Genomic DNA, 14,726 nt, shown 5'->3' on the forward strand with positions numbered 1-14,726 from the left:
GAAATGGAATCAAATGATAAGTTTATTTTAGTGCAAAAATTTGGAATTCATACAGTTTTTTGATAGTACACATATTCTGTGAACTTTTGGAAATATCCACATATGTACAATTTCAAGTTTTGCTGCACTATAATACTCCTATCCTTTAATAAGATTTTCCATTATTTTTTTGCAGTTCCCTTTTGGATCCTCTGTTCTAAAACTTATGTTAGTACAACTGCTTGAAAATAAAATACTTGAGATGACGTTGTGGTGCAGTGAGTTAGGTCATCTCTTGGGACACCTACATCCCACCTCTGAGTGCCTGTTTGAATCCTGGCTGCTCATTTTCCAATTCTGCTCTCCCTCTCTGTCATTTTGCCTTTCAAATAAATAAATAAATAAATAGTAAATAAATATCTAAAATAAAAAAGAAAACATTGCAATTTTTAATAGAGATCCTTGTTTGTTTAAACCTAAAGACAATAAAATAACCTTCCGGGCTCCTGAGGCCACCTGGGTCACAGCTAAGAGGGAGGTTGGAAATTCTTGTCTATTTGCATTTGTATTTGTTTCAAGAATCCAAATTGATTGCTGTTGTTTAATATACAATTACCTGCATAATGGTGCTAATGTAATGAGTATATTGAATTTTGAAGAAAATATTTGGCTCCCTATGCCAGAAAATGAGTGATGCAAAAATGCAGAATTTCTATTAAGAATTAATACTTTTGTTCACACTTAGCACAAAAAGTAATTTATTTTTTGTGCATTTTCCACAGTCTTAGATATCATTGTTGAGAATAATGGGAGAAATTATAGATGGTATGGTTTTCAAGCCAGGTGAACAGAGAAAAGACCAGGGTAGTGTGAGAATATGTTGGTATGCATGACGTCAGTCTCAAATCCAGTCAGTGAGTTGTGGTATGAGGAAAAGTAGAAAGGTGAAGTCTAAAAGGAGCCTGCACTCCACGTCTATCATCTTACTCTTTATTTGATGTGGTAGGCAGGATAATGGATGAAAGAAACTCACATCCTAATCCCCAGAAACTGAATATATTTCTTACACAAAAAAAATACTCTATAGGTATGACCAAGGTTATGGACCATGAGATGGGAGTTATCCTGGATTTTCCACATGGGTCCATTGTAATCACATGTGTCCCGAAAAGCTGAGACCCTTTTCCTGATGTAGTTTGAGAAAGAGATGTTATAACATAGGGATCAGTGAGATTGGACCTGCTGAGCTGACTTCCAGAAGAGAATACAGCCCTGCTGACATATCAATTTTATTCTGGGGAGATTCTTACTGTACTTCTGACCTACGAATCTGTAAGACAATAAGTTTGTGTTGCTTTAAGCTGCAAAGTTTTTGGTAATTTGCTATTGAAGCAATAGAAAACCAACCCACTGGGTGAAGCAGGGAAATGAGTCATCCAGTGGCAGATGCCATTGATGTCTTTAAATCCCTGGGAGGAATGCTCCAGAAAGATCCAAGTGCCCCCAGACCTCAGCCCACAGGGCTGGGGCCCTCCTCGTTACACTCTGACATGGCCCACCAGGCACATTTTCAACCCAGAAACCTTTTCTAGTTTGTTTTTCCAGTTTTCTCAATTTGTATTTGTGAAGTGACATTTCAGATCCTCTTGGTTTGATTATTCTGCATGAGGTAATGTGGCAAAATACACTTTGGCAACCCCATGGGTCACATTCTCCAGTGTGATTAAACTGTTTGCAGTGGGTGGAGGAAATGCTTTGGGAAGTGTATTTATTTTCGACTGGTACAGTGTGTGACAATTTGGCTATCACTGAAACAGAGAGCATAGGTTCTTCTGTGGTCTTTGAAATACAGACATAGCTGAACTTTAAACTGCGTTCTGATTAAATCCACTTAAACCTTTTTTTTTTTGCCATGCATGTCTATATTTTTGCTCTTGGCTGGACAGACTGCCGTGCAAAACAAGTATTTGTCTAGCTCCGAAGGGGATGCTCAGAAGAAATCACTTGAGGCCACTGTAATTAAAAACAAAGGCAAAAGTGAGTCATTTGGGGGAAGTTAGGAAGAAGATACACAATATATGCAAAGGCAAGCAATAGACTTATTCCAAAATATTGTTTAAAATAGTTTGCATGCAAAATGTCATGACTAGAAGAGAGAACAAGTCATATAAAGTCTTACGGATCATTTCATTTGCACATAAAATAGGCTAGAGGATGGATTCAAGAAGCAGTGAAGGTATGATAAATAATGACTAAATATACTAAATATCCTGGAAACATTCTGTGAAAGAATAAAATCATTTGCCAAATAATGAACCATACAGATTAGTTTTGTGTTAACTGACATCATAAAGTTATTATGTAAAACTTGGATGTTCTTTAATGCATATTCTTTTTTCAACACCAAAGATTTAACAATGTTGAGGAGAGTATTTAGCATTCTTACAGAGCTTAATTTCAGGATTTCAGCTGTGCATCGCTAAACAAACAGGATGTTATGCTAATGAAGCATCACTTTGCCCAGAATATTGACTACTTATAATATACAATCATTCAAAAGAAGTACCAGGTTACTGACACCATTTAAATATTAAATATGGACTAAAGAGGTTATTTGTGTTGTTAAGCTATTCGTATCTAATCTCTTTCCACCACAACCTAAATAGAAATAACAGAATGTATTCAGGATTTTCCCTTGAAAGACAGCTAAGTTTTTTTTTTTTTTAATTTAGTTTTATTTATTTGAAAGACAGAGTTACAGAGAGAGAAAGAGACAGAGAGAGAGGTCTTCCATCTGCTGGGTCACTCCCCAGACAGCATCAACGGCCGGAGCTGCACTGAGCCAGGAGCCAGGAGCCAGGAGCCTCTTCGGGTCTCCCACGTGGGTGCAGGGGCCCAAGGACTTGGGCCATCTTCTACTGCTTTCCCAGGCCAGCTGAATTGGAAGAGAAGTAGCCGGGACTAGAACTGGTCCATATGGGATGCTGCTGCTTCAGGCCAGGACTGCAACACCACGCTGGTCCACAGACAGTTAAGCTTAATGGAGAATATTGGACTTCACAATAAAAGCTCTATTCTGCCACCCATCCCTGGCAATGGAAATGCTAAGAGCCCTCTGGGACCAGGTTCCCTATCTGAAAAATGGGGGTAATGTTACCTATGCCACCTGCTTTCCAAAATCAGATGAAAATTTAAAACTTGTAAATTTTAGAGTTCTATAAGTTAGGATTACATTAGGCTTTAAAAAAATGGTATCATATAAATCGTAGAGATACAAGTTCAGTTCAAATACATATTGTTATAACTTTTGGTGGAATTTTATCAAAAGGAAATCAAATGACAGTTTCATGATCTTGCTCTTTGTCATCAACATATGTTGTGTGTGTTTACGGCTATGTCCATTCCGAGTGGATTTAGGGGAAGTAGACTCCACAGTTTTGCCTAGAGCTAGTCCTGATAGGCTGTACCTTTGTTTCTGAGTTCTTTCCTTATACTTGTGTTTGTTGTTGACTGCCAAGTCATGTCTGCATTAAGTTACCAGGACAAATATTAAATTCTCTAATTTTTTGAACAGGAAATTTTAGTTACTTATTATGCGCATGTTTCTGTACAAGGTACTATAGGTAAACTCTGCAAAATGACAAGAATGTGCAGTTTGATTTTTTTCCTTCTCTAATATGACAAGTTCTTTGTCTGAATTAATCAAATCAGCCAGTAGGTTTTTGGCTTCTTGTAGACACAGCTTAAATGTCAGTTTTTATCTTCAAGCTGCTATTTTGAGAATTGGTGGTTTGTAGGTGGAAAACATTTTACTGTTTAGAGACAGAGTACTATACAATAAGGCTTATTAGATAGGTATTTTCATTTTGTAGGTTCATATCATTTAACTTTTTAAAGTGGAAAACTTTAAACATTGCATAAGCTTATGGAATAGAATGCTTAATACTACATATAAAACTTCCGTATATTTATCCCAGCTTTGATAATTAACAACCCATGACCAATTTTGCTTCATCTCTACTCCCTCCCATCCCTCTCTTTTCCTGTACTATTTTGGAGAAAATCTCAGAAAACCTATAATTTAATCCTTAAAGAGATAAGGAAGGAGGAGGGAGGAGAGAGAAGAGAGACAGAGAGATCTTCCATTCACTGGTTTACTCCCTAGATGGCTTCAAAAGCCAGAGCTGAGCAGGGCTGAAGCAAGGAGCCTGGAACTCCATCTAGGTCTCCTATATAGGTGGCAGGGGCCCAAGTACTTGGGGCCATCTTTGGCTGCTTTCCCAGGTGCATTAACAGGAAGCTAGATAGGAAGCAGAGCAGCCAAGACTCGAACCCCAGCACTTTGATATGGTATACCAGCAATGCAAGCAATGTCTTAACTCCTTGTGCTACAACAATGGTCCCAAGATGAGAATTTTTAAATAAATATTTGTAATTATGACACCCAAAATTAACAATAATTTTTAATATAATTAAATATTCAGTGTGTGTTCAAATTTCCAACTGTTTTATAATGTTGTAATGTTTGGCAGTTTATTTTAATCAGTATCCAAATAAGGTCCGCACATTATGATTGACTGATATGTCTCAATTCTATGTTAATCTTCAATTTTTATTACTAATCCAAGAAACTTTTTAAAGTAAATTTTTATTTTAGAATAGTTTTTGATTTACAGGAAAACACGATCACACAGAGTTCCCACCCAATATTCCTTATTATTAACATCTTCAATTAATAAGATATATTTGTTATAGTTGATAAATAAATATTGATGCATTTTTATTCATTAAAATCTATCCTTGATTCAGGTATGTCCTTAGTTCTTTTTTCTTTTCTGGGATCCAGATGCTGCTACAATGCATTGGTTGTCTTGTATCCTTAGATTCCTTTCAGCTATTCTGGTTTCTCAGACTTCCTTGTGTTAATGTGACACATTGTGAAGAATGTACCTTAACTGGGATTGTCTGACATATTTCTCATGATTAGATTGGGGATATGGGTTTTGGGGAAGAAGACACAGAGACTTAATGCCATTTACATCATATCATATCAGAAATGCATACTGTCCATACTACTTAACACTGTTGATGTTAACCTTGAGCACCTGGCTAAGGTAGTATTTGTAAGAATTCTCCTGTGACCTTTGACTGTTTTTAATTTTTTTATTGAATAAACAAAACATTTTTACATCTTGTAATCACAAAGTACCTAGCGAAAGTGGCTTAAATGGCAAATATAATATGGAAAGATTATGCTTAGTTCTGTGGAAATCACACAACAAAATGCATCAAGACAAATTTTTCTAAAGTATATTTTGTGAATAGCTAGGTAGCTAACAGTTAAACTTTTCATTATGAAATTTATGAAGTCTGGGGCCAGCATTGTGGCATAGCAGGTAAGCAGCTGCATGGGACACTGGCATCTCATATGGGTACCGGTTCAAGTCCCAGCTACTTCACTTCCCAACCAGCTCCCTGCTAATATGCCTGGGAAAGCTTCAGAAGATGGTCCAAGTGCTTGGGCCCCTGTACCCACGTAGGAAACCAAGAAGAAGTTCCGGGCTCCTTGCAGCCACTTAGGGAGTGAACCAGTGGATGGAAGATCTCTCTGTTTCTCACTATATATATATATGTGTGTGTGTGTGTGTGTGTGTGTGTGTGTGTATACATATATACATGCTTTTCAAATAAATATATATAAAGAAATTTATGAAGTCTTTGCTAATAAAATAATGGAAAATTTAAATACCTGTAATATTAGAAGAATAGAAACATTGTCAAAGATTATCATTTCTACATAAAGTATACTAATTGCATTATTTCACTTATTGGTTAAAAGCCTCTTCATTGAATTTATTAATTTATTTTTAAAGATTTATTTATTTTACTTGAAAGTCAGAGTTACACAGAGAGAGAAGGAGATGCAGAGAGAGAGAGAGAGAGGTCTTCCATCCACTGATTCACTCCCCAGATGGCCACAACGGCTGGAGACATGCCGAACCAAAGCCAAGAACCAGGAGCTTCTTCCCGGTCTTCCAAGTGGGTGCAGGGGCATTAAGGACTTGAGCCATCCTCCACTGCCTCCCGGGCCACAGCAGAGAGCTGGAATGGAAGAGGAGCAACCAGGACCAGAACCGGCGTCCATATGGGATGCCGGCGATGCAGGCGGAGGATTAATCAAGTGAGCCATGGCGCCGGGCCCGAATTTATTTTTTTAAAGATGGGATCCATGAAAGCTATACATTGGGATTCCATAGTCAAAAACCTAGCAAAACACTTCCCAATTATTTGATATTGAGCAAGTGGTTAAACTTTCTCCTCTGTAAAATCAGTTGTTAAGACAAATTGGCTCAAATACAAAAAACCTTCAAAGCGATGTGTATGTAACATGTATGTATATTAATATATATGTATAGCAAACATATATTAATATATATGCATAGCTCTCCAAAATATATAGAGCCTAGACTTTGCAAATGTTCAATAACAGTTGTACTTTTCTTATGTTTAATAGTGTTTTAGGGCCGGAGCCACGGCTCACTAGGCTAATCCTCCGCCTGCGGCGCCAGCACCCGGGTTCTAGTCCCTGTCGGGGCGCCGGGTTCTGTCCCGGTTGCTCCTCTGCCAGTCAAGCTCTCTGCTGTGGCCCAGGAGGACAGTGGAGGATGGCCCAAGTTCTTGGGCCGTGCACCCGCATGGGAGATCAGGAGGAAGTACCCAGCTCCTGGATTCAGATCAGCATAGTCGTGGCGGCCATTAGGGGAGTGAACCAATGGAAGGAAGACCTTTCTCTCTGTATCTCTCTCACTGTCTATAACTCTCTCTCTGTCTCTCTCTCTCACTGTCTAACTCTGCCTGGCAAAAAAATAAAAAATAAATAGTGTTTCAGAGGCCAGTGCTGTAGCATAGTGGGTAAAACCACCACCTGTCTTGCCAGCATCCCATATGGACACCCATTCAAATCCCAGCTTCTCCACTTCCAATCCAATTCTCTACTATGGCCTAGGAAAGCTGTGAAGATGGCCCAAGTGCTTGGGCCCCTGCATCCTCATGGGAGACCCAGAGGAAGCTCCTGGCTCCTGGCTTCAGATCAGCCCAGCTCCAGCCATTGCAGCCATTTGGGAAGTGAACCAGCAGACAGAAGACCTCTCTTTCTCTGCTTCTATCTTTCTGTAATTCTGCCTTTAAATCAATAAATCAATCTTAAAAAAAAGAAAAGAAAAATATTTTTAAAAAATAATGTTTCGGTTTCTTCCTATACACTTGAATAGTATTTTAATTTAGATACACTTAATAACATGAACATTTTTCTAATTCAGACTGACTTCACCATTTGAGCAAAATTATTAAAATTCTTGTTGTGATTAATTTTTTTAAAAAGCCTATACTGCAATGAGAATATTTTGGTATATGTTAATGAGTTGTTCTCTTACACTGCTTAGTGTGTGACCTTTGCTTGTTCTGCCCAAGGCATTTGGATTCTATAATAGCTGGAACACAAAAATAAGAACACTTTTTAGTGTTCAGCTTTTAATATCCAAAGCAGATATTTTAATTCTACAAAAACAACAACAAAATACTGAAATCCAGGCTTTGTTAAGAGAGTCAGCAATTTTTAAAATATTCTTTAGTTTCATGTAGACTTTATTCATGGAAGTATCCAAATGCCAGGGACAGACAGAATTCAGGATAAGACCTGGGAAGTCCTGGTACCCTGGGAGGAGTGTGGAGAAAGAGGAGGAGAGATCAGTCTATCTCTTTTGACCTAGAGGAATCATCAGCGGAGAAAGGACACGGAAGTAGGAAGCAAGACCTCTCTTGAGCATCCCTTCCCCACAAAAGCCCCACCGGCTTCTGAGGGCGTTTGCTTTGCTCTTCTGCGGAGGCCTGGAAGAAGTGCAGTGGCGGTGCTGCAGTGTAGCCTGCTGGGAGAGTTGTCCAGAACAAGAGCTTGTCCTCCTGGCTCTCCTGGTCTGCATGCCAGGTGCAGGCCATCCAGAGGTACCTGTGTGTGCTGGTGGAGAACACAGAGATGCAGAGAGCCCCACAACCTGGCAAGACCCAGAGGTGAAGCGACAAGAAAATGGCCCAGTGGGGATTGCCCCATAACCACCTACAGGGCAAATGGGACCACCATTATCCAGCAGTCACCAGAAGGGACCAGAGAAGTCACCCACCTGCAGAGACCACGGAGGGTCCCCCAAGGTCATCATGAGAATCTAAAGCGCCTTCTTACCACCACACTCCCCACCCTCTCATGTGTGACGTCATGTCCTTAAATAAATAACAGTTTCCCAAGACATTGAGGTGTCCAAAATAGACTGTTTAAGCCATACACACACACACACCAAAAATATCTTGGTTATTGTTAATCCTTAAATTGAAAATACACTACTTTATAGGTGAGAAAGAGTTAAATAATAAGAAAAAATTTATTACATTTGCAAACTTGCGACTAATATAAAAGGATTTGAAAATTAAGAATGCTTTCCTTTCCCAGGTTGCTGTGAAGATCAGATGAGACTGGTGCTGCAGCTAATGACAATGGCAGCTGCACAGCCTGCCCTGAGCATGCTGGGATCGGGACCAGACAAGCAGCAGGTACAGCTCAGCTTTTTGAGCCAGGAGGCAAGGGCACAGACAAGAAGCCAAGTGCAGGCCAATTACAAGGTGTCAGTAGAAGAAATCAGGAGCCAAGAGCAGCAAATTTAGATCTGTGTTGTGTCAGGGAAGCCAAGTGGCAGCAGCCGTGGAGGCACGCTCTCCAGGAGTGGCACAGGACCCAGCACTTCTGATGTCTTCCTTAATTAAGTGCATGATTCAAAAGACTGAATATCTGAAAAATGGTTCACTGAAGGTATGCAATACAGTGTGGCTATCAGTCCCATGGAGGAAGCTTTGAAGTAAAACTAAGATTCCTTTTGTCAGGATAGACAAATAGGAGAAAATTAACTCATAAAGCTATGAGAGATCAGGACAGTTAATTTGTGGAAAATTTTTCTCAAAAATTCAAATTGAGAAGACAGTCTTTGCAAGAATGGAATATGAAAAATAGATTCAGGGATTCTTATTTTATATTTACTTATTTATTTTTATCTACAAGAGAAGCAGAGTGTCAGAGAGAGAGGAAGGGAGGAAGAGAGGAAGAAGAGAAAGAGGGAGAGAGAAAGAGAGAGAGAGAGAGAGAGAGAGAGAGTCTTCCATCTGCTGGTTCAGTCTTCAAATCTCTGCAACAATCAGGGCTGGGCCAGGCCCACGCCAGGAGCCTGGAACGCTACCTGAGTCTTCCATGTGGGTGGCAGGGGCTCAAGCACTTGAGCCATCATCTGCTGCCTCCCAGGATACATTACCAGGAAACTAGATTGGAAGGGGAGCAACCCGCCTTGAACTGGCATTCCAATATGGGAAGCAGGTGTCCCAAGCAGTGGCTTGACCCATTGCATCACTGTGCCACAAAATCCTCCCTGATTTGGGAATTCTGAATTCATTCATATTTATGGCACCTAGTAGCTACAAGGTTCTTTCATAGCTAATAAATACATGCTAATAATCCAGTAGGAAGATAGATACACCAATGGACATTTAAAATAAATGTGCAATAATTAGGGATTTTGGGGAGCATGAAGGAAAAAAGAATAGCCACATAGGTGTGGATGCCAGAGCTTTCTAGTGGAGACTTGAAGGCATGGGCAGTACCCAGGTGATGAGTAGGGGAAGGTGTTCCAGGGTAGGTAAACGATGGGCAAAGGCTGGAAACCAAAGAGGACTGTGTCTCTAGGGGACTGAGCATTGTTTAGTTTGACCTGAGGACAGATAGGAGAAGAGGTACAGGATGAGGCAGGAGAGGTGAGCAGAGGCCACTTGGAGCAGAAAAGGATACAGGGACAAGGGAATGGATGCAAGATCTGTTTGGCAGGTAGAAGTGACACAGCTTAGAGCCAGAGTGGGTTCGGGGAGATGAGTGGAATTGAGAACCAGCCCATGTTTCCAGCTTGAACAGCTGGTGGTGCTGTTTACCTGTGAGGCTACCCCAGAGACAGGATGAGCAGGAGTCAGCTGGGGCATGCTGAATGTGAAGTTCCGGGGAGAGATCCAGATGGAGCCCTGGAGAGGCAGGTGACTTACTTAGGCCTGTGGTTCTAAAAAGAGATCTGACTGGGGATGAAAATTGGAAAGTTGTCAGTGTAAGTCAAAAAATTGAAAAATACAAGTTGTGTCCTTCTCTTTGCCTCAATATAGCTGTGTAAATGGCTTTATTTTTCAAATTTTACTATCACAAAAATGTTAAATTATAAATTATGATTATCATTTCTCATATTAAATGGGAAATATGGTAACTTTAAAGGAAATTAGTTTGCTGATTTAAAATGTTGGATTTCCTAATTTTCTAACACAATTTTTGAAATATTTGTTTTACTTTTTCTTTTAAAGGGTTATTTATTTATTTGAAAGTCAGAGTTACAGAGAGAGAAAGGGAGAGACAGAGAAAGAGAGATCTTCTATCAACTGGTTTACTTCCCAGGTAGCCACAACATCCAGGGCTACCAGGCCAAAGCCAGAAGCCCAGAGCTTCTTCCAAGTCTCCCACTTGGGAGGCAGGGGCCCAAGTACTTGGGACATCTTCTGATGCTTTCCCAGTCACATCAGCAGGGAGCAAGATCAGAAGTGGAGCAGCTGGGCCCTTAACCAGCGCCTATATGGGATACCAGCGTTGCAGGCAGTAGTTTTACCTGCTATGCCACAATGCCAGTCCCAAATGTTTTAATTCAACATACTATTCTTTTTATGCTTGTAATTAAAATTCTTTAATATCTCTAATTTATTATTACTGCTATTAGAGCCTCATAAATATTTTGAAAGACACAGATCAACTTTTAATAATTTAAGAATTCATTTGTGAGATCATTTCTTTACTGTGCACTTTCATCCAACTAAACAAGAGCATTAACATTTCAATAATCTTCCATTGTCGATAAGTTGGAAAATGCTAGCCTGGAACAAACTTGATTCATGCATCAGTGCCTAATTTTTAGCTCTGGTGACCTAAGGCCAGCCAATTGCCACACTCTAGCAATGTCTTAGAAGACCTTACAGCAACTCCCTGGAGCCCTGTGTTTCCGTGCTCTGTGCTTCCATGAGCTTCCACAGGAGTGTCCTGCCCACTGGACATACTGCGGTATGTGGCACCAGCAGCCACACACTGTGGCTGTCCTGAATGGGAAGGGCCTCACACTGGCACCTCTTACAAAGCTGAGAGCTGTCTGTCTTGGATAGATGGTTCTGGATTAGGATTCTCACTGGAATATGCCACCATTAGTTTGCAGGCAGTGTCCAGGGACCCAAATGCCTGGCCACAAGAGCACTTGTACATTATGGTAAATACCAAATTTGGAGAAGAATCAGAAGAACTTGTTGTTGGCGAAGAGAAAGACAGTGATGATGATGCTGAGCCTGTTTCTGAGTTTGGATTTGTACCTAGTGATACACCCGCACTGGGAGCAGTGTTCTCCGCAGTGTGTGTGAGGCCTCGCATCCAGATCCTGAGGACGAAGACTCAGATGATTATGATGGAGAAGAACATGATTTACAAGCACGTGAACAAGGACAGGGGGCTATCCCTACTTTTTATACCTATGAAGGATTATCGGGTTTAACAGCAGAAGGCCAAGCCACATGGGAGGGATTAGCAGGAATGTTTTGTCAGTCTGTGAGCAGCCAGCATAGCATGGCTGGAGTTTAGTCAGGAGATTCAACACGAGATTATGAAGTTGGTATGGAGGCAGATACTACACCAACAGTTGCTGGACAGTTTGAGGATTCAGATGTTGATCACTGAAAATAATTGATGCTGTTCTGTGATTCTGCTTAAGCTGTGGGAGAGAACTTGGTGCTTCTTTCAGTCTGGAGTGGAGTTGATGAAAATCCTTTGGCTTCTCCAAAACTCAACTTGAACCAGTTCTTTCTTGAGACAGTAAGTTGTCACCAGCAGGAGAAACGATGACTTTTATCAACAAAGCTGATTAACTTAACTAGGAGGCATTTGTAGTGTATCACTTACCCCCAAAATGTTCTGTGTCTAGGTACCCTTTGAGTAGGTCTATAACTTGGATGTATCTTCTGTAAGATAGCAGACCCATGTGGTAAAATTCACAGCAGCTGGGAGGTATAGGTAGACCGGGCGGGAGAGAGGCCGGAGCCAAATACGCTTCTTGGGACCTAAAGATACCTTTATCACCTAAAAAGAAAGGCAGAGATCCCAAAGGAATCCTATCTGCTGCTCATTCACAGAGTCTCCTTTAGTAAAATTAATCCAGCGCACTAAGTGAGCTCTCTGGACACCACCCGGCCACATGTACCACCACTACCACAGGTGCTTCTGGCTAGGCTTTGCCCTTCTACCATGCTTCCTCTGTCTTCTCTGTTACAACCTCGTAGGTTATATCTGGTTTCCAACCCCTAGGTTAGTTTTCTGTAACAGAACCAGTGAAAGTGTTATGAAACCTCGAAGTACTCAAATGATAGTTGTTTTGTCTTCGTAATTAGCTTAAAGAATAACTGTAGGTTATGTGTGTGTGTGTGTGAGTGTGTGTATAAAAGACCTTACACCACAGCAGGATTGTAACAAGTATGCCTGTGTCTCCTGTATAATATAGGCAGGGCACGATAAGGACCAAATACACTGAAGAGAAAGTGAACGCCATGGAAACTTAGAGGAAGGAAATATTTCTGTGGGCTGTGACAGTCTAGAAAGATTTCTGAGAGAAGAAGTTCAGGCTTTAGACGTAGGGTTTTCATTGTTAAGTGGAAAACACTCCAGTAATTGAAAAGTTCTCTCTCGAATGATCCCTCAAACTTGTCTATACTGTGTGTGAACTTATTGTGAAATTGTATGTATCATGCTGTTCAACTTTTAATGATTTTAAACCCCTAAATTCTTTCAGCTATCATGTAAAAATAAGTTAAAAAGCTAGTTGTGTGACTGAATCTCCAGATAATAAATACAAATGAGTTCATAGTTTAAAAAATGAGGGATGTTAATAAAACAGAATATCCTGCAACTCTTAATGATAATGTTACTTACTAAATATGAGAGGGAAATGTGACCAAGTTGTTGACAATAGTACCTCAGCTGATTTTCCTTCAGATTTTCTTAAAATTCTAAAGATCTTATTTCTTGAGAAACTAAATGTAATGGCTTTCACCTACATCTGCTTAGGAATAATTATCAATCAAAGTTATTGTTCTACATACAAAAAATAACCATACTTGTCAATTTTTGGAAGTTTTCTTTTTCTAACCCTAGAAAGCCCAAACAGATCAGATTTATCCCCCCTATTCTATACAAGTGTTTATTCTAGCCAAAGATTCTGTAATAAAGGCTGAGTTTTTGGGAGATTTAGCCCTAGGGGGAAAAAAGAGGCTATAAAAAGAAAGCCGTGGTGTAATTTGAAGAAGAATATTTATAGCTATGGGTACTAATTTATTCTTTTAAACTAGCTCAGTACTTTGGATTGGTCTAAAATAGATTAACCCTACTAAATTTACACTGGATGATTGTTCAGCTCTTACAAATATGAAGAGAGGCAACAAACTATAGTGGCTAAACACACACTCTAGAGACTGACTTGCCTGGGTTCAGATCCCTTATCTGCCGCATTCTTGAAACATTACCATGGGCAGTCTGTTTAGACGCCCTATCTAATTTTCCCAACGGTAAGATAGAAGAGTAAGAGCACTCATTCCCCAGACAATGACACACAGAAAGCAATTAAAATCATACCTAGCAAAGAGCGAGTGCTAAGTTATTATTCTGTTGCTATGAAATGGTAATTGTGGGTGTGCTCTTTCTTAAACTTTCTATCTAAACCAGTTTTCCCTTCCTCTCCTATTCTCACTTTGCCCGTTCCCTGGACTGTCTGGCTATCACTTGGTGCTCAATAACTGTTGAATACAGACTCCTGTTGACTTTTTAAGTTTCCCCCCTACCCCTACATCTCAATCCTCTAATCTTTTCCTATAGTGGAAAGCACTTTTCCTTGCTCCCATAAACTCTTATAAATAACATACTTTTATAATTAGTACATTAGGATGAATTGATCTGTTTAGGACTCCATGCCTTTTCTTCCAGGTTTCTTCAAATTCACCAGATGTGTCCAGATGTGTTTCTTACTTAGGAATTATTGAACTTCATGAGAGGAGTCGCTCTCGCCTGCATCCCTAATGCTTGGTACACTATAGACTTGATAAATGATTAATCAATGAGGGAATGAATGAATGAACTCATCTCAGCTCCTCAGCAGGGGCTGGATATTTTTGCACAAGTCAGACTCCAGGAATTGTAAGCAAGGCCAGTCCTTTCTTTACAGAGTGGCCTGACCCTGGAAGAGGGTGACAGAAATCAGTAGCAGAGAATTCTGCCTGCTGTCATCAAACCACAGAATGAATGCTACCATCAGAATTTACTGTGCTCTACAACATTCTTTGTACAAATGAAGAAACCAAACAGTAAAAATGCTTTAATTAGCCAAGATCTCTTAGCCCATTAGAGAAACACAGGTCTGGCTTTCCTGGTTTGTGATTTATACTTACTCAAGTGCAAAGAGAAGATCTGTAATGAACGCTGTAATGAACGCTTGGCAGTAACAAGTGATTAGAGGAAGGAAACAGGAAAAAGCTTTAAAAAGTTCTTGTTTTTTTAATTTGTAATTTTTAATAAAAGCCTTGCTAGTTGCGACATCCTCCTATCT

General features: G+C 40.0%; 1 pseudogene; it reads left to right on the plus strand.

Moving 5' to 3' along the window:
* Positions 1 to 11,113: 11,113 nt before the first annotated feature.
* LOC100352926 (methylosome subunit pICln pseudogene) lies at positions 11,114 to 11,815 on the plus strand (annotated as a pseudogene).
* Positions 11,816 to 14,726: the final 2,911 nt, after the last annotated feature.

Source organism: Oryctolagus cuniculus, chromosome 5 (genome assembly GCF_051225735.1).
Source record: "Oryctolagus cuniculus isolate XC-2025 breed Fujian yellow rabbit chromosome 5, ASM5122573v1, whole genome shotgun sequence".
Taxonomy (NCBI): domain Eukaryota; kingdom Metazoa; phylum Chordata; class Mammalia; order Lagomorpha; family Leporidae; genus Oryctolagus; species Oryctolagus cuniculus.